Source organism: Protopterus annectens, chromosome 7.part0 (genome assembly GCF_019279795.1).
Source record: "Protopterus annectens isolate FY-2018-M chromosome 7.part0, PAN1.0, whole genome shotgun sequence".
NCBI classification, from domain to species: Eukaryota; Metazoa; Chordata; order Ceratodontiformes; family Protopteridae; genus Protopterus; species Protopterus annectens.
The window spans coordinates 1,976,607,862-1,976,629,926 of record NC_056739.1 but is presented as its reverse complement, the minus strand read 5'-3'; the positions used below and the strand labels follow the sequence as shown (position 1 = coordinate 1,976,629,926).

The 22,065-nt window shown below is 44.6% G+C and overlaps 1 long non-coding RNA gene across 2 annotated transcripts in view; it reads left to right on the top strand.

Annotated features, from left to right (window-relative positions):
- LOC122807282 overlaps nucleotides 1-22,065 on the top strand; it is a 111,788-nt gene that overhangs the window by 27,402 nt on the left and 62,321 nt on the right. For both annotated transcript variants that reach the window (XR_006365623.1, XR_006365622.1), the window contains exon 2: nucleotides 20,156-20,244. This is a non-coding gene — a long non-coding RNA (uncharacterized LOC122807282). The remainder of the gene's footprint in view (nucleotides 1-20,155; nucleotides 20,245-22,065) is intronic.

Sequence of the window (22,065 nt, the reverse complement as noted above, 5' to 3'; positions counted from 1 at the left end):
GTTGAAAGTGTTTGCAAGGCCAAGGTAGGCTGTATGGACTGCCTTTCCCCAACAATGGCCTAAGTGACCAATTTGAAGATGTCAACCCAGTACAAAAGGCATGATCTGCCCCTGACCAAGCCAAAATGGGATGGGTACAATGTCTGCATGTCCCCTATATCTTTGTTTATGAGCTCAATTATGATCCTCTCCATAGATTTGCAGACTACACTTGTTAAGCTTATGGGGCAGCAATTAACAGGGTCTGTAGAGGCACTGCCTTTGTGCAGATGTGCACAACTGGACCCTAACCAGGCTGTTGTGCACACTATGGAAATGTAAAGCAGTGATAGGACTAAAGCCCAGGATACTGACCACCACAGTGAAAGTACTGAAACACTACACTAGACAGTGCTACAGTGTTAGGTCAGTATGAACGGATGTTGACAATTGTGTGCAAAGTATCCCATGCAAAACCTGCAGGCACAGTATACTCCTGTTTTGTTCACACAAAAGCATTCGACAGTAACTACACAACATGGCACAGAACACACAACCATAAACTGGAGGTATTTGTTGAAGGTCACACTCATCCACAAATGTGATGGGCTGCAGAGTTCAACATATGTAAAGCCCACACTGGGCATGCTCACACACTTAGATAAATGAGACATCTTTCACACAACATGCCATGGGAAGGCTGAACTGGGCATGCTCACACACTTGGTCCAAATGTTACCCCTAGCAAATGTGAAAACACACCAGAGGATGCTCATCCCCCTTTCTAGACACTGATCATGTAAGCACCCTATAAGTATATTGGAGAAAAGGATTCTCTCAGTAATCCGAATAGCCGTGCTAATGCGCCTGTCTGTAGTGTCATAACATAGTTAGGTAGGGGTTTGAATCCAGCAGGTGGCAAGTGTGTGTGAAGGGGGGTAAGTGTGTGTGTGTGTAAGTGTGTATGAAAGAAACATCCCTTTTGGCAACTGGGAAAACACACCAGAGGATGATCATTCCACTTTCTAGACTCTGATGATGTCAGCACCCTATAAGTATATTGGAGAAAAGGATTCTCTCAGTAATCCGGATAGCGCGCCGTGCTAATGCGTCCGTCTGTAGTGTCATAACATAGTTAGGTAGGGGTTTGAATCCAGCAGGTGGCAAGTGTGTGTGAAGGGGGTAAGTGTGTGTGTAAGTGTGTATGAAAGAAACATCCCTTTTGGCAACTGGGAAAACACACCACAGGATGATCATTCCACTTTCTAAACTCTGATGATGTCAGCACCCTATAAGTATATCAGGGGAAAGGAAATCCCCCAGTAATGCGAATAGCGCACTGTGCTAATGCGTCCGTCTCTAGCGTCTTAACATAGTTAGGTAGGGGTTTGAATCCAGCAGGTGGCAAGTGTGTGTGAAGGGGGGTAAGTGTGTATGATTGATATATCCCTTTTGGCAACTGGGAAAACACACTACAGGATGCACATACCCCTTTTTAAACGTTATCACAATTATGTATGGCTTTTGATTACAGACATGCCATGTGTGTTGTGCACACACAGAATGCCCATGTGTGTGGGTTGTCCCTCACAATAATGCATGACATTGATTACACCGGTTATGGCCATGAACACATGATGTATGTGTGTGCCAAATACACATATGTACCTGTGACTTTCAATAGTTACCATGTGTGATGCCTGCCACATGTGAATACATGGTATTTGCACAGGGTAACATTATGACCGTGGTCTTCTGTGCAGATGCTGCATGTGGGATGTGTATATACAGTGTGAGATGTAGATGCTATCAGCCTAGTAGTGAGGGATGCACACCTGGTCTGGGGCATAAAGTCTACATGTTGTTGATGTACAGGAGCTGCATGTTCTCACCTGTTGTGGGAGTGGTAAGACAGTATTCCATAGCAATGCAGTGACTGCATGCTAAGAACCATTCAGCTAGGGTGTTGTAGCTACACTTATTCATTAGCATTCAGTAATTTTTCGGAATCCCTGGTGAGGGTCTGATGCCAACCAAGGTCAGGGGTCTACCAGCCTGTTTCACTTGCTCAGTGATCCCTTCCATGTTCCCTATCATGTATCCCAGTGAGCGACATCCCACATCAGCTGTGGTGGCATGGACAATGACTGAGTCATATGTGTCCATGCATCTGACTGACTTGTATGTTGTTGTTACAGTTTGGCCATGTGTTTCCATCTCATACATGTGATGTACATCAATGGGTAGGGGATAGGGTTGACTGTGTACGTGGCAGCTGTGACATTACTACATGACACACATATTCCACAACTGTACCATAGAGGTGACTGACAACTGACCTTTGCACATGCTACCGGAGTATTGAGATTACATTGGTGATTGACAGCACATAGGGCCAATGGTGAAAGAGACATAGGTCCATAGGTTCGTACAGGGATATTTGCCCAGGGCATGTATCCACCTAGCCAGAATGTGTGTGCCTTTCAACATGCATTGTGAATCTGTCTTGCTATGCCCTTTTCCAAGGTTAGTATACTGTGCCTCTTTCTCACAGTGACACAAGTGATACCCAGGGTAACCCTACAATGTCACATCCAGTCATTAATATCGCTCTTGAAGATAGTCACTGAGTCAGTCTGCCTAACCTCTATTGGGATAATAATCAGGAATGAAGGGAGCCTCTGAGTTGTGAATGTGCCCCTCCACCATGTCCTATGTGTATCACTCCTGAGGTTCAAGTATTTCCAGCGTGTATCCTGGTGGGATCTGGATATTCTGAGATGCAGCATGGCCATTAAGTGAGGGTATGACCTGGCCTTCTATGTCAGGCACAGATTGCCTATGAAGAGGCAGTATGTCACTGAGTAGAGCTGCTGCTACTTTAACCAGTCAGTATGTGGCATCTGTTTGAGCACTTTGATCCCCTTGTCGAGGTACATATGTGGTAGCTCCAGTTGCTGCAGGTGTCTGGTAAGGTGCATGCCGACAGGTTCATCATAGTCAATTATGGGCATGATGAGGGATGAGTAAAGGGGCACAATGTCCTCCCCTGGCCTACATGTGGATCCCATGATGATGTGTCCCATATAACATGCTTACCTAACCACTTTGTCCGTGTTGTTGTCAAATGGTAGAATGCTATCAACCTGCGTACCCCAAGGTCCATAATTCCTTGGTCTGCACTTACTGGATTAACACATATGTGGTACGTTGTGGTCACTTAGTGTTTGACAAAGGGGATGACTATACTCTTTCTGTCATTCACATTGAGGCCATGGCTGTGGCACAAATTGTGTGTTTGCAAGAGTCCCTTTTGGAGGATGCGTGTGTTAGCTGGTGAGTTGATTATGGTGTTCGGTCTGCAGTCACCTGCGACTTGCTGAGCCACAGTACTTCCATGTTGGCCTGTACCTATGACAAATATATAATGAACATGACAGCTCCTAGGGCTGTGCCTTGTGGGACACCACTTGTACCAGGTTGGAGGCTGACATGGCTCCAGCAATTCTACCATGTGTGTTCTGCCCTTGAGCCACTGTGCAATACCCATAGTGACATAGGGGTTAATATGTACACTGGTGAGCTTCCCTAGAATGCACAAGTGGGGTATTGTATCCAAGGCTTATGCAAGGTCCAGGTAGGCTGTGTAGTCCTCCTACCCCTTGACAGTGGCCTTGGTGACTGTTTCAAAGAAATCAAACAGGTTTGATAGGCAGGATTTGCCATTGACAAAGCCAAACTGTGTATGGTGACATGTCTGTAGGTCCACAATATCTAGATATGTGAGGTTCATGATGATCCTTGCCATAGCTTTGCAGACAAAGCTAGTCAGACATATGGGGCGAGTAGTGTCCAGGATCCGTGACAGCACCACCTGCATGTTGAGGGACCACTGTTGCTGTATGCCACTCTCTGGCCACATATCCTGTATTAAGGCTGGGATTGAACAGTGGTGTTATGTCTGGGTGTAGCTCTTCTTGTGGTTCATGTAGGACACAGCCTGGGACACTGTCTGGTCCCATTGATGCAGTGTTTATTGCTTTGGGAAGGGCATCTCTTACCTGAGCATCTGTGATGTCAGGGGGGGAAGCACTGTGCTGCGAGACATATTTGCCCTTTTGGTGTGGTGGGGAGAGAAGGCAGCATTGAACCTGTCCACTAGGATGATGGCAATGTCTGTGTGTTTTATATTTTGTGTGACATATTGGATTACCTCTGAGCATATCTGGGTAGTACCACCCAGGTTACTAACATAACTACAGGCAGCCTTGTGATTATCCTCAGTGGCTTGTGGAATCCTCTCTCAAAGATGGCCTTAGACAATCATATGGGTGCCTGTAGTTGTCTTCCAATACTCATCAGTGGTGCCTTCACATTTTGGGAGGTTGTTGTATCATGTAGTGGCGTCATCCTTCTATTGTATAGTGTGTTTATGGCTGGTGTCCGCCCAGGACATCTGCCTTTGGAGAATTGGGTCATGCTTTCATATGTGGCTTCATGATCCATGCATTCCTGAATGTGTCCACAGAATGCCTCTATACAGGTATCTGCAGTCTGGTCCATATTTTCAACAGGCCTTGGGCCTTTGAAGGTTTCCACATCATTTATGAGGGGTGTGCACTTGCTTGACATGAGCTGTTGACAGACGTGCCGCCCTTCAGACAGAGCAAGGTGAGGGTCACAGTCAGCTACCTGTTGGGTGATAGAATGTGCCACATAACACAGGCACACAGGTCACTCCACAGCAAGTACAGTTATGAGGCAGACATTGTCCATGCTGGTGCAAACAACCTGAGACGTACCTCCCTGGACCACATGGAAAGAGACACAGAGGAGCTCTTACAGCACCCTCTCAAACTCAGGACTCCCACACAGCCTTCATGCTGACACAGGAGAGTTTAGATTACTCTGCAAACACCATCATACTGGGTGATGCCAGCTACCCAAACATAGACTGTGAACATTACACAAGCCACAATACCCAAGCTCTAAGGTTCCCATTGATCAGACATTCTTTGGCTATGCAACAGGTAACCAACCTTCCCACAAGAGGGGCAGATATACTAGAGCTGATCTTTACAAACATGAGTACAAACTGCTCACCACTGGGAGTATATCCCTCATTGTTGCAATCAAACCATATACTAATCACACTGGAGTTCTGGATCCCCCACATATGCAAACCTCCAACACATCGATGTGTGTGTGTGTGGAAGTGTCCCTATTAGCAACCGTCACAGTATCGTACAGGATGCAGATCCCCCCTTTGAAACACTGATGATGTCAGGACTGTATAACTATATCACCTGTAGTAAAGTCTTCCAGTAATTTGCATAGCGTGCTCTGCTAATGCGTCTTTCTTCAGTGTCATAACGTAGTTAGGTAGGGGTTTGAATCCTGCAAAGGGAATGTATGTGTGTTAGTATGAGTGTGGTTTATGTGTGTGCACTATGCTGGGAGGGTTAACTGCCTTTTGCCAACTGGGAGAACACACTACAGGGTGCACATCCCTCCTCTTACACACAGATGATGTCAGCACCCTCTAAGTACAGCATTAGTAAAGATTTCTCCAACTACTGCAAATAGCACACTCTGCTAATGTGTCTGTTTCTACTGTCATTGCACAGTTAGGTATGGGTTTGAATCTTGCAAATGGAAAGTATGTGTTTTACTGTTGGTGGGGTTAGTGTGTGTGCACAATGATGGGGTGGGATGTGGCTTTTGCCACATGGGGCTATGCACTGCAGGGTGGTCATTACCCTTAACAAGCAGTGATGTTGATAGCACCCTATACAAACAAAACTACAAAACAGAAGGTGGTGGTACTGATAACACATGTAAGGTAACACTTCTTCAAGTAATGTCCACAAAACGGAGTAGGATAATCAAACAATTCTTTTATTCTATACAGACAACATGACAACAGACAACTAACTGCCAGTACTCAGTATAGTGTTACATGCTACTGTAACACGCACAATGTACCCGAATATACCTAGATAGTGTTCTGAAGCCTGAATGTGGCAAGTGTGTGGATGTGGGATGTGTCTGTGTGTGCATTTCCGTATGGGAAACATTTTTGATGTGGCAATCAGGGTACTACAGTACCTGATGCACATTACATCTTCCAACTGATGAGGTTGCCTGCACCCTGTGAGTACAGGTAGAGAAGGGGATGCCAGTAGTAAACAACATAGTGCACTTCTGAAATGTGTACCTGTCATGTATCAACAGCTACTCATGTAGGGTGATAAATAATGGGAATGGCAGGTGAGCGTGTGCATGTGTGGGTAGCAGGGTGTGTATAAATGCATGTGTGACAGAACAGATACATGTAGCTGAATCTACATAACAGCACAAGATGCGCATTGCCATAGTCAATGTTAGCATGTGATGGTGTGCAGCTGGTACACTTTGTTAAGTAGTATGGGTGCAGATAACAATTGAGGACATTCATACAGTTACTGCAGCAGGACTGCTGGGATATACACACAATTATACTGCAACAGTCAACAGTTACCAACATGTTACTACTTATACACATCTATGTAGTCACCCTGTGCATCAGCAACGTGTTTACCTTTACCTGCACCGATGTTGTAGTATGCAGGAGGTGGCACAGTGTCATCATATGCACAGGGTGTGGGTCAGGTATGCCCAAGCCGGCCACTGGTAACACCAATTGACATGTGTGTGTATGTGTGTTTGTGAGGGGCAGCAGTACAGGGTGGACCGTTGTTGGTGCAGTGTGTGTGTGTGTATGTGTTTTCCCTAGGTGTTAGGTTTCTGCATGTGTGTAAGCACGCACACAGTCCCACATAATGGCTGCCATGTACAGGCTTTTGTGGACAGCCACAGACTACACCTGTCAGGTCATCCAGATCAGTGTCTGTGGGCATGGACACGGTACCTGTGCCTGGCAGGGGTGCTACGGGCCGTATCCGGTACTAACCCAGACTGGGTACTGTCATCGGAAGCAGGGGTGTGTTGACTGGACACAGTTCCCTGTTGGGACTGTCCAGAGCCACGTGCACGTGGTCTCCTGGGGCGTCTGGATGACAGCACAGACCCAGCATTGCTGGGGCTGGTGCTGGCACTTGAGGCGCGGGAGTGGGCCTGTTGTCGCCATGCCACTGCCAGCTGGTGCTCTTGCTGGCATACGCCACGCCGACGCCGCAAACGCACACCATCGCCCTGGCCCATGGACATCTGGTTGTGGAGCAGCTGTTCTATGCCCCCACAACGCCTGTCAACGACATCTGTGAAGTTACGGATAGCATTCGCAACATCACGCATGCCGTCTGTCATGGCTATGCGACATGCTCTCAGCTCCCTCAGACCCTGTCTGGTGTACCTTTCCATACGTGCCTGTGCCTGCATGACAGTTCTAAACATAGTGGAGGTTGACATACCTCCTTGGGCACGTCGGCCAGAGGCAGTACGCCACAGATGCCCCACGAGAACCCATGGGCGACTGTCTGTGTGGTACCATTGGAGGCCCCTGCTCATGGCTGCCTTGTGGGGATGCATGTACCACAGGTACCACATTACCCTGATCTATGCCCACTGCTGACTGTCCATCACCTAGGGACAATGGTGACAAAGGATGTAACGGCAGGATGACTGTGCGCATTGACGGGGTTGAAAGCTGTGTACTGTCAATTGGCTGACCAATGGCGGACCCAGACACACCTTCCTGCACCATTACAGACATTTCATCATCATCAGTACCTGGGGCACAAGATTCAGGTTCCCTGCTGCAGGTCACCAGAGCAGCACCAGAACCTACGGGAGGAAAACGTGGAACACAGATTACAGTCTCAATACATATTTGAAAGAGATGCACTTCAATACTAATGCACACATTCAGAAATGGACACATGCACTCATGGACACTAACACACATGCACACTTGGGCACAGGCACACTTGCACACATGCACACCCCACAGTAAACACACACATCAGTGCCGTGTTACACTACTCAATTTACTACCTGTCAATTACAGTTATTGTGAACACAGTCACCAGCATGTCTACTACAGAGTTACACTACTCTTCCTAGTTTTATAAATTGTTTTACAGATAATGTTAAAAAGACTCACCAGCATGTATGGCCTGCCTCATTGCTAGATGGGAGGGACCTGGAAGTGTGAAGAGAGTAATGTCAGTGGGCACATGTGTGCCATTCGTTTTGCACATGATACAGTACAGTAGTACACTAGTTCCCTTATACACATCAGCTGCACATCATGTCTGTATATATACCATGATGACAGATACATACCACATGCACACCTTATGCGTGCATGAAGTAACAGCGTACAGAACAGTCATATGTACATACCAGGAGTTAACTCTAATCTCACCCTTACCTCTCTTCAAACGTCAACTCAAACTGTACTTCCAAAACCACTGGCTCTGTTCTTCTTGGAGTCCAGGCTAACGTCCCTCTCCCTACACTCTCTTCACCTTTAACCCCTCATTGTGCATAGAAACTAGCTTCTACCCTGTTTCTTTCACCTTGATGTCCTTCTATGCTCTGACCTACTTCACCCATCCCTCCCACCTCCTCTTGACTGGCTTCTTTCTTTTCCTCACTTCCTTTCTTGACTCCTGCCTCTTCCATATCATTGTATCTGTCATACTCCTTCTATATGGCTTTTGCCTTATTGCATAACCATTATGCTTTAGGTAGGATTTCTTTGAAACCAACGGTACATTGTGTATGACTCTAAACTGTTTGACTTCCTTACATGTATGTTGATTTAATTAACAGGCTGGTGTACAATTCTATTATGTTGGCTGTCTGTATTAACAACTTGTCTGTCTGCCTTTATTACGTTATGTGTGGAGCTTTTCTCCACAGACCTCTACTGAAAATGAACTTCTATCCAGCTAGACTATCTGGGTCAACAAATGTAAAAGTAATAACAATAAATGAATATGGCATCTTACCTGCACGCTCGCTGTCTTGCTGCTGTGTGGATCCAACCTCCATCAGGATGCATGATTGTTGCTGTTGTTCTGGGGCTGGATCCACAACACTTAGCAGTAGCCCCTCCTGTCTGGTGAGGGGGATGTGTGGCCACCCCCACCTGTGGCAACCTGTTGCCTGCGGATATCTGCAGCACGCTGGCGGACATTTCTTATCAAATCACTGCAGTGATGTCTCACCTGCTCATATGTCCTATCATGCATGCCAACATCATTTATCCTGCTAACGAGGTTTTGCCACAGTGCAGACCTCTCCTGCTGATTCTGGGTGGTGCGTGAGAACAGGATGGCATAGTCACGCACCAGGCTCTGGTGGATCACGCCATCCTCTGCAGCAGAGTAGGCAGGATTCCTTTTGGTGCCATGTCTATCTGGAAAGGTACACAAACAGGTTATCAGCATAGTATCTCAACAATACATGGTACACATTCTATACAGGAGTGTTAACTTCTACTTATTACTGCTTGGTTAAAACCTGATTACAGTGTAGCTATCATTCTATGTCATTTGTACTAAGTACTTGGCCTTCAGACCGGTTGTTTGACATTAGGGAGGTTGGTGGCAAGCACTGTGGTGGCAGGACACATATCTTTCATTCATTGAAGTTGGGAACTGCTGATTGTGGGCCCAGTGTACAAGTGTATTACTTCTGGTATGGGCAGTTGGCCTTCAGGCCAGTTATTTAACATTAACGAGGTTTGTGGTCTGCACTCGTGTGTGACAATAGGCTGTACTCTGCCATTCATAGCTGGGGACATCTGGTTTCAGGTTTATAGTGCCTGCATATCTGAGCTGTATCTTACTGACATTGCTACACCTTGTTTGTTGTAGCAAACACTACATCCAGGCCTCCTGGATCTACCTTTGTTTATATGCTTGTTATCTGTTAGCTTGTTATTTCACTGGTATGCTACTTCCACATAGTACACATCTTCTCAACACATCTGTGACTCGCTACTGATATCTGCATTGCTTACTGTACGTACTTCCATGTTACACATGACAGCAACTGACTGCTTGTCATTGTTGCATTTACTTAATTGTGACACATTGCACTTAGGTTACCTGGCATTTGCTCACTGACACTTTTATATCAGTCAGCAGTTGTAGGTAATGTCAGTACACCCTCACTCCCCACTGGACCTTGTTTTCAATCATTAGTGATTACAGAGTTCACAATAGTATTCTAGCATGTCCAGAGGTCAGTTGTCAGTTCCCTCCCCAGTCCAGCTGGTGAGTGTGGTACTCCAGAGACAATGTTAGAACAGATGCATGTACACAGACAACCCCCTCCTCCTAACAACAAATTCAAACTCATGTGAGTGATGCAACCATATACCAGACTGGAGGCTAGGCTCTGTCTACTCAATACCGCCATAGCCAGTCAGGTGGCAAAGGGGATCACTCACTACACTTCCAGTCTCACGTAGACCTACCACAACAGCGGACCTAACACATGATCACACATGATCATACTTGTAGGCTCAGACCACAGCTCTGCCTATGCAGCAGAGACCTCCTAAGCAGACATCCAGGCAACCACTACCACATAAACGAACATGTGCAACACATATCACACAAAGCCAATGTGCTGAACACTCACAGCCATTAACAGTTAACAACACACCTCATACACCTGTACTAGGTGCCTCTATCATCAGGCACACTCACATCACGTTCACCAGGCTTAACGAGGTGAGGGTCACGGTGTGCAGCCTGTCAGGTACTATGACCTGCCACATAACACAAACACTCAGGTAACCCCAAGGCAGGTACAGGTATGACTCAGTCAATGTCCATGCTGCTGTGAATGGCCTGACACATTCCTCCCTGGACTACATGACATGAGACATTACAGAGCTCTCTGAGCACGTAGCCCAAGACAGTTTGACCCTGACCTTGAGTAGCATCCTACCCTCACCTAGAACGATGCCACAATATCAAGGCACGATGATCCCTTCCAACAATTGACTGACATACTGGTGTCATTCACAGGTGTGCCAATGCCTGCCATCTTGGGGTGGTATGCTTTGCTAGGGACAGCTTGCACCTGTCACCACAGTCCTATTGACATTTGGCGGAGCCTCCTGCTACACCCATAGTGCCTGTATTAGGCAAGGCTCATAAGGCAAACCCACATCCATTTGTATCACAAAGGATGGATGAGGAAGTAAGAGTGATGCTACTCAACACTGGACGTCTAGACCCAAGGATGCACGCACTCAAAACCCTACCTAGCATTCTGGACATCGATATCTGTGCAGTAACATGAACCTGTTTCAGGTTTCACAGGAGCACACCAGTACTACCACGTTATAGCTGTTACCATTCTTGTCGGCCCCAACACTTGAACAAGGGAGGGGGAGTATCAGTATTCAATGCAGATTCCCACGCCTCCACATTGGTGGCACAGTACAACATAGGTGTTAGGCCATTGAGTACAGAAGACGTAGTTGGGGACCTGGGGAAGAAACATGGTAGCGGTCTGTCATTTGTCTACCACATGGCCAACGTGGATTGACAGACATGTTATATAGCCCAGCTAATCATGAGTGATTCACATGTATGGCAGGGGAGGTCATTGTGCCTCTTTACTCATCCATCATCAGGCCTATAATTGCGTACAATGCACCTTTTGGGATGTACCTAACCAGACACCTACAGCAACTGGTACAGGACAACAGTACATCATCAAGGGGATGCAATGGCTCACACAGATGTCATATGCTGCCCAGGTAAAGTGAATCCAGCTGGACTCAGTGGCATACTGCCTGTTCAGAGGCAATCTGTGCGTGCCATATACAGCCATGTCCTACCTAGCAGTAATGAACGTGATGCACCTCAGGCAATCAGAGTCCCATACAGCCACATGCTCAGGAGAGCTGGACCTCAGCACTGACATACATGGACATGCTGGAGGAGCATATTCCTAACTGAGAGGCTCCCTTCACTCTGTAATGAGCTCACACTACTGGTTAGGCAGAGTCCCTCATTGACTCTCTTCCATAGGAATCTGGATGAGTGGATGGAGATCATAGTTGTACCCCAGGTATCACTTCTATGTCACTGTTAGACAGAGGCACAGTATACTAAAGTCGGACAAGGGCATAGCAGCATAACTTGTGATTGGGTGGCAAAAGACAAACACATTCTACTAGGGCTTACCAATGCCCTAGGGCAAATAGCCTAGTATGAACCTATGAACTGTTCATTCTCAACTGTTCGAGCTCATTACAGAGTGAAGGGAGCCTCTCGGTTAGGAATATGCCCCTCCAGCATGTCCATGTATGTTCTATTCAGTAAACGCCGCTTGCTCAGAGGTGACCTTTGCCTAACATACAAGGCCATGTCAAACCCAGATTTGATGAATATGCTTCACCTCAAAATATCTAGATCCATCAGAGCCACAAGGGCGGGAGACTTAAACCTCGACACGGCTATTAATAGGACGTGCTGGAGGGATAGATTCATCACCCAAAGACTCCCTATGCTGTGGAACAAAATCACGGTATATGTGAGGCAGAGCACCTCGCTGGCCTTGTTCAAGAGAAATCTTGACCAATGGATGGGAGATCGCAGATATACCCCAGGGATTACCTCAGTGTCACTGCTCGACAGAGGCACAGCAAAATAATGGGTATAGTTCCCCATACTAAAGGGGTGGCGTAAGCCACAAAACGATAGGCTAGGCTTGTAAATGCCCCTCGGCAGATAGCCTAGTATGAACCTATGAACATGTGTGTACTGCTATAGTACTTCTGCCATATGTTGCATGTGTGTGTGTTGTGGGGGATGCACAGGTAATGGCCAGATACTTCTGCACAGGTGACACGTCTGACACATTCTGGGTGTTCATCCATACATACTGGATGTGTGCTGCCATCCAACCCTGTGATGTGGACACATTACTCAGCCTGGATATACATATCCGAACAACACCACAAGCACAGTACACTACCTTGCTATGTATGCATGTAATTACGCAGTTATTCAGTAGTTATGACAGTGATGCTATCCATGCAGCTCACTGGGCCAGTGGAAGCCACAACACACACCGCCAGCACCTTTGCATATGCTTACCACAGACATCCCACATACTGCATGTACTGTGCACACAGATATCTAACCCAGAACAACTGCACACCACTTATTAATCCTGTCCAGTGGACTACAGATACAGGCATATTGTATAACAATAGTAGGAGGCTACTGCAGCACAGGGCAGATTCACATGACGGGAAGGCATCTGTTGTCTGCAGTGTTAAGATGCTTCACATTCACCAAATGCACAGATATTGGCAACATTGTTGCAGACAGTTTAGGTGCAGGTACCCCCCCCATTGTCCTACACGTGTTATTAGTTATCCCAGATGACTGTAACCTCCATATCCTCTCACATGTCCAGGTGAGAGCCACCCTCATCATTGCAGAACACATATCATCACTGTTACGAAATGGTATCCCTGGATGTGTGCTACATTCACCCCTGGAGGACATAGCACCACATGACAGACTGATATTAATCCCTGGCCATACTACAGGATATGTACCTGAACAGTGCCATACATACACAGTGGTCCCACACCAATGAGAAGGAACCTCTACTGACCCTGGGAACTACTGCATCATATGCACAACTGGCCTTGTGTTCTAAGCTATGGAAGTGTTAGTTATGGCCCACATGTACAACAATATTACATATGTTTATATTTCATGACTATGTACACACAACCTATCTCATGGACATACCTATAGATAGTGAACTATGATACATTTGGAGGTGTCACAGTATACACAGGATTAACCTGCTACTTTGCATTACCTGTGTTTGTGGCAGCTGTTGCTGTGCCAGTGGTTTTGCTTGCTGCTTGCTCCTTGCTGCTGCTTTTGCTGCTGGCAGTCCTAATATTTGTTTGGTTGTTTGGTTGTTTTCTCTGTCTCTCTCTCTCTCTCTCTCTCTCTCTTTCTCCATAGTGTTTGTGCAATGAATGTATTGCGTGAGTGTAGTGTGGGTACTCAATGCTTTTGTAGGTATCTGCATAGGTCCATGTGATGGCCTCTGCACCAATTGTAAGGCAGCATTTGCTAATTGCATGCAGCTGGGTGTGTACTGATTGCATGTCTCACTGTGATTTCAGGACACTGCTATAAAAGGGTATGTGAGATAGGCGTTGCCCTTTCAGATTGTAGGGCGTGGACCATGCTGGTATGCTGTTGACAGTGTTTTGTGAGTGTGAAGGTTAGTACATCTCCCATGCTTCATGCTGTGTTGTAGATTCAGGTTGCTGCATTTATCTTGCCTGTTCCCTGTAGTGAGTGTGTATGCATACTGACACCTACAACTATATGTCATATGTATTGCTATATAAATATATATATATCTGTGTACATATACATACTTTCATATATGTACATTATCTGACATTATTGGGTACAAGCTAACAATTAGCAGGGCTGTTTCTGTTAACACTACACTAGTATGGGAATCCAGTAATTGGGACTATAAAAGTCTGCATGACATGCTTTGGGTAGTAGACGTACTATATTGCCTTTATCTTCATTCCTACTATTACATGTTCCACTTATTTAGCACTATATTCCTGTATGAGAGTCATGGCTTAGTGGTAGGTCATACAGACTAGTGTTACAATGGTCTTGTGGTAGGGCCTACTAGTATGCTCATATTCTGCTTTTGAGTTGAGTATAGGGCCTATCAATCAAAGTGCTGGAGGCACCTTTAAGCAGTTAAAGGCTTAGTAGGTCTCACAGGAGCCAGGCTGTGTTGCAGATTCTGGTTGCTGCATATATCTTCACTGTTTCCTGTAGTGAGTGTGTATGGCTACTAAGACCTACAACTATATTTCATATGTATTAATATATATTTATATATATGTATGTGTAGATATACATACCTTCACATATGTACATTACCTTACGTTACTATGTACAAGCTAACAGGTAGCAGGGCTGTTTCTGTTCACACTGAACTAGTATGGGAATCCAGTAATTTGGCCATTAAAACTCTACCTGACATGCTTTGGATAGTACATCTCCTATATTGCCTTTATACTGATTCCTACTATTACATGTTATATTTATTTTAGCACTGTGTTCTTGTGAAGCAGGCATGGCTTAGTGGTAGGTCATACATACTAATGTTACCAAGGTCCTGGGTTCGAGACTGACAGTGGGTATTTATTTTTCTTTCCAGACTTTCAAAATGAGTACAGGACCTGTCAATCAAAGTGCCATAAAGGCACTTTTAAGCACTTAAAACCAGGTCTGCGCGTTTGCTGCTGAGCTCACGATGCGACTGGCGGTGAGCTCCGCTAACAAGCGACACCAGCTAATTTCTTTGAAAGAAAGAAAAGGGGTGACAGGAAAGTGGTGAAAAGGGGTCACAAAGAGGGTAAGACAGTAGGGAAACAAGCGTGGGATTTGCAGGCGGGATGTAGGTAAGGCCCATAGATGCCCATGTCTTTGGCAGCAACAGCTGTGCATTTCCATGTATTTTGGTGAGACATTGGAAACCTTTCACCCCTGAGAGAGGTGTCAGGACAACATTAATATTTGTTGTAGAGCCAATTGTAATTAACTGTTTCAATGTCATGCAGACGTGTGCGACATGGACAGCTATGTATGGGGCGTAATTTTTTTGTGGGTACAGAGTGCCCTTTTTTTTTTTCAGGTGAGAGTGGTATGTCAGGTGAAGGAAGTCGGTATAGCTGGGGAGGTAGGTTGGGTAGGTTAACAGACAAGACAGACAAGACGCATACAGGGGCGGTGTATGACACACGTGGGGGGGTTACACAATTGACGGGGACGGAGGTTGGGATTTCCAAGATGCATGAGCCCCCAGATGGCAACAGTGGAACTGATATCCCCACCCATAGGCAGTTGCCACTGTTCCTTCACAGCCCAGGACGGGGCTGTGCTGGGGGCTGTGTAGGTGGGGCAACGGCCGGGGCCGTTAGCTGTGCCACACGAGCCTCAAGCTGGCGTAGGGGCCCCAAGAACAGTGTCTTGGATCTCCCTTCGCACCACAGACCGGACACCGCGGAGGGTGAGTGGACGAACCCTTCCGGCCACACTTGCAGAGGGGGGACGGGCCCCATCTCCTGCAGCGCTTCCACCCGAAGGTGGCACAGCGCCACCGGAGGGGGGTCCGGCCTGGGCACTAGTGCCAGGTGCAGTGCCTTCCCAAGCGTTCTAGGTTTGTGAGTAGTTATGTTAGTTTGGGTTAGTGGCATTGTATTCCATTCAGATTAGTTGTAACAGCATGCATTGTTATTCCCATCAAACAAACACCCAGATATTGACACCATTGAACAAGGGGCATATCAATATCACATGCATTATTTGAACAGAAATACACAGTCAAACAACATGCAGGGTTGATTAATGGCAACAGGCCATCAGATTTGCAGGTATGAACAGGGCACATGCACGAACAGACATGCATATATTTTTGAAACGGACAAATGTCCATGATTAATGAAATGTTCACATACCATTATTTAGTGGGTGTTGTTATACATTATTTAGTGGGTGTTGTTATATGGAATTATAGGGTTGGGCGGAGATAGAAAGTGATGACACATTCATATGTTACACATTGATTTACGTTTGTAATAGGTACACAATTAAGTTGAGGCTGATGTTTCAAAATAAATTTTATTTGACTGTCAAGCTACACCTGTTACAAATACATCACTATCCTACTTATTTTGAATTTGATCAGATACATCATCCTGCTACACTTTGATGACAGGACAGGGGACAACTATGGCTGTTTAGTCTGATAATCATTCATTCTATCTGCAAATTGTTTACTGTGATCACCATATACAGCATTTGGCCTAGACATTCCAGATTCTGACACACTGGAATCAGTTTGGGATATTAAGTTGTACTTCCCACATGCATTTAGTTCTGTAGAAACACACTGGGGCTAATATATTCAGGGGTTATTACTACTTTATTTATTCATACATGACCCTTTCTGTCACTCTCACACATCCTGCAACTGCTCAGTTCAGGTTGCTACTTCTAGGCTTTGTTCACATGTTAGACTGGTGGTGATTCAAACACTTTCCAACAGCCTCACTTCTGTCATGATTCAGCATTTCAACAGGGGATATATCTCACATGTGACTACCTCAGATTCTGAAGCTGTACTCTTGAGACTACTGCAGGTTACACTATTTTAATTAATGGTGGGACATCTGTATTGCAGCACTGTTTAATTCTATCAATTATATTTCCAGTTACACTTGCATACTGATGAACTTGTTGCAGCCATACCTGCAGACTTTCAAATCTTGCTTGCACATTATATTACTTTTAATCAATACACTGCAGTGTTCTGATACATGCTACAGTATAATATTTATTTACAAGTACTGGGTGGGGTTACTAACCTGCATGGTGGTGCATCCGCACCAGCCTATGGGCATGCACCTCGCGATTCATAGAGCGGACACCTGCAGCTGTAATACGAAAGAAGTAATATTGGACTACACATCTCCATGGTATCAGCTAGTTGAAATCCTTACATACATAAGTAAAATGTGACTTACTCAGTAGTGGGGCGTTGGGCATATCCCAGGCCTCCTGGATCCATTCGGTCAACTGGTCTTGCTTGCATCGCTTCAGGTCCGCATGGTGGTGACGGACCTGTTCACCAGTGCGTGGAATGCCAGTAGCACTGGTCAGATAACGAGCCAACTGGTCCCATGCCTCTGCCCTATATGCTCCCCATGAGACCTGGCCCTGCATGAGTTGGGCCTCGTGATAATGGACAAGGAGCCAGACCATGTATCTGGACTCCTCAACGCCCCAACGCTGTGCTCGAAAGCAACATCCCTCACCTACTCCACTCATTCTGACTGCAGCTGTGTTCTACAATCGTTTCTGCTGTGTATTCCCGCCTATGGGGCTTATATATGCCGCTTTTCCCGCACATTTCTCTGATTGGCCGTTTTGGAATTGTATCTACTTCACTGAAAATGCTTTCTCATGCTCCATTCTGGATTTTATCCCATATATATGCTATTTCTGCATTTCATGGTATTGCTGTCATGGCTTAGTGGTGAAGTACCTTGACTCTAGTGCATGGTATCCTGGGTTCGACTCTGGCAACTGACTTTTGGTTTTCCTGACAGAAATGAGTTGAGGACCTGTCAATCAAACATGCCAAAAGCACTTTTAAGCATTTAAAACCAGGTCTGCGCTCGTTTGCGCGGAGGTAACGCATGCGCACTGGCAGTTAGCTTGTGGGAGCGAGGCGCAAACGGTGTGCGCTGGGATAAACCTTAATTGGCTAGTGACACACATGTTCAGCTAAGCACAGCTAGTTGCAAACAGTTTCAGCCTATTAAACCGGTGCTTAGCAACGGGCATGCAGTTTGCAGCTTTTTAAACACTACTCAGCTACGGGCGCTCCGTCTCACAGCAGCTTAGCTATCAGTACATTTCTGACTATTTTTATTATTGTGTTACTTTGGAATATATGCTCCATTTCATTCCATTTTACAAAAGGGAATACATTTACATTTGTACAATACTGTCAGGGGGCTTTTTCGTGCTTCTTTACAAAAAAAAAAAGGTTGTTGTGGGGGCTCGAACCCCGCCTGCCTACTCTTAGGCCGGCAACTCTACCACTAAGCTATTACTTCTTGGCTTACTTTGCATATTTAGTTCTTATTTTCCACTGACTGCTAACTGTGATTGCGCTAGTAGCACACACGGGCGCACACAGTAGCAAACATTTACGGGGTTTAAAAAAAAAAAAAAAGGTTTTAATTTAATTTTATAACATCTCTTCACTTTATACAGTGATGGTCTATCGGGGCATGTGTTGTGTAGTGTGTTTATTCACATTTCCATGGCCTCTCTCGTGGCTGTTTACTTTCAGCCATTCTAGTCTTCCGGGGGCGTGTCCGCTTGCAGGGCTTAGCCTACAGACACGCCCCCTACTCTCTTACACGGACCGTGTAAGAGTTACTAGTGTGATTCAGCATGCCTCATGCACCTCATGCATATGCATGACATGCTGACATCACACAGTTTCACTGCAGCCTCCGTGTAAGAGTTATAACTCTTACACGGAGGCTTCCTGAATTTGGCCCTAAATCTATTTGAATGCAGGAGGGCAAGCCCCCCTGCACCCCCCACACTTTAATATTCTCACTCCGAGGTCACTCTAGAGTGAGGAAAAGGGAAATTTCCCTTACTGCACTGTAGCACGACTGGAACAACAAGCATACTTAACACGAAAGTGCTGCTTTGGTGAACAGCACTTTCGCACAAGTATGCTCACCAAATTAGGATTCTGTGAAAGATGCAGTCGAGCATCTGTACGGCTCACATATAGATATAGATATATATATATATATATATATATGTATATATATATATATAGATATAGATATATAGATATATATATATATATATATATATATATATATATATATATATATATATATATATATAAATATATATGTATGTATACATGCATGCATACTTAAATTTTAAAAGCAGAAAGACAAATTGTGCATATTTCAATATTGTTCAGATGTATTTATCATCTGCATTTTTAAATTTTTGAAATATTCTCAGTCTTTGAATCTGGAACTTTTGCTTATTGCATATATATCTGTATCTATCTATATATATATATATATATATATATATATATATATATATATATATATATAGATGTGTGTATGTATACACAAGTGTATATTTATGTATGTATATATCTGTAAATAATGCCTTTATGTACCTTGTAAATCATTTAGATTTCTATTGGTAGTTCATGTCTCTCCAATTCTTGTGCCATTTTTACCTTATTTTTTCAAAGATGCTGTTTTTTTACAAGTTTACGCATCTTGTTTTCTCTGCTAACCAGATTCATGTACTTTGAAATCCTCAGGCCTGAATCTCTGTGGTGTTTTTTTTTTTGAGGTACCAGCTTTAGGGCTGCATACATTGTCCAAGATATAATATCAGTTGGTGTCTGTGCAGAATAATAATAACTTCCAGTTTCCTACTGATGATATGTGTATATCTTTTGGTTTCATGTTCTTACCGCATTGCTTTCTGACATTACTTACTTATATTTTGATTATTTGATATAATCTTATTGAGTTCTTGTATGTTTTTTTGTTTAATTTTAGACTGGCTGATGTCAAATTAAGAACAATATAAGCAGACCTGACGATTGGGTGTAATGAAAATGTTCACAATTCATGTGCAGGTGGAAAAAGTAAGTTGATACAGTCGTCTCTTGTGGGGGTGTTGATGTAGTTGAGACTGATTTTATTCTTTGCAAATTTCAGCCATAATTTAAATACAGCATGGATAATAGTTTTCTGGCAACTCTGTGATCTCTTACAGCCACCTGTACTTGCTGTAATTCCTTTGCCAAATGTGCACACTTCCCTTGGGTTTTTGGACTTGCTATAAGAACAGTACATTGATTTTGATATGTCGACAAATGAAGACTAGGGGTCTTTTTTGTGATTTTGAAAATCCATAATGATTCTAGGACCCCCCTTTAGAACTATTGTGGGTGCTAGGGTTTGAGTTGCAGATGTATTTCAGTGTTGTTGATAATGTTCTTATCCACCTAGCACAACTGCTTGATTCATATGTTTGTGATTTCTGGGATTTTTTTTAATAACATACAGTGGAATAAATTAATGTTTACAGTAGATCTTTGTTCCCTCTTTACATGTATACCAAGTGAAGAAATTATTAATTGTGTCAGGTCATTTTTGACCATCCCCAGGATTTAATAAAATCCATGTAGGTAGGCACAGTGTAGAGCCCACATGGAATGTATCCGTGTACACGGCCACAGTTCCCTCCTCTGCAGCGCGCCATGCATATTAATGATAGCGTTCTGCCGAGGGAGATCTGAGGAACATGGATATTGAATCAGTGTAAGTAAAGGTGTAGTGGCTACCCGTGGCTGCAGATGTGTGAGGCTCCCTGTAATGCTCTCCGCCACTCTTGTAATGTTGTGAAGTCTGTCAATTGTATAATTAGTCATTTTTATGGTGTTATTTTTTTTAATTATTTTTTTTTACTGCATGTTTGTGGAGTGCAGAGCGCAGCAATGCCAAGCAGTGCTTACATATAGACAGCTGACACCTGGCAGATATCTAAAAATAGAAACTGGGTGTAATTAATTATCATAATAAATTTTTATTTATTTATTTTTTTTGTGCAGCGTGGAGCACAGCAGAGCCGAGCAGAGCTCACACATACATGGCAGACACCTTCCAGACATCTAAAAATAGAAACCAGATGTAATTTAATTATTTAATTTGTAGTTTTAAGTATGTTTGCGAGGCGTAGCACAGTGCTCAGCATTGCTAGCTGGTAGCCTACTAGTATATTTGACTATGTACTAGTTTTTATAAAATCCAGTTAGCTACATAAGATGGTAAACTCTACTCATGTGTAGTCGGTCCTAGGTTTGAGTTCATAACTGACAGAATATGTCTGTAAATGAATGTCCTATTTTTCTTTAATTTAATTAAACTATTGTGAATTTTGGCACTGCTGCTGCTCATTCTTGCTAAGCAGTGCATAAACATGCTAATGGCTACCAGTGTTTGCATGGTGCTAAGCCTTGCTGAATCCACGGTTCTACAAGTTTTCCCACTGCTTGGCTTTGCTTAGCTAGTTTGCGTGCTGCTAAATGACGCGGCAATTTTTTGAATGTTGCTGAATGATGTGTAAGGGCAGGAAAACGGCCTATATTAAGCCCACTAGGCAGGAATTCTGCTGTAGTCATTGGAGTTCAATCAACTGTTGGTACGGCTGGCGGTGTTGACGAAGGTGTGCGCTTTCAGGCGCAGATGTGGGAAATTCAGGAGTCCAAGGTCATGGTCGTGCTCTTTGTTTAAAAAACATGAACCCCAACTGATGCAGGGTGGATTCCAGGGTTCAGAGTGTAAGGCAGAGGCCTGGGACCATTTGGCCAGGAAACTTGCCAGTGTTACTGGTATCCCACACACAGGTGAGCAGTATCACCACCGTTTTTGAAGACCTGAAAAGGTGAAAGAGGAGAGCCCTG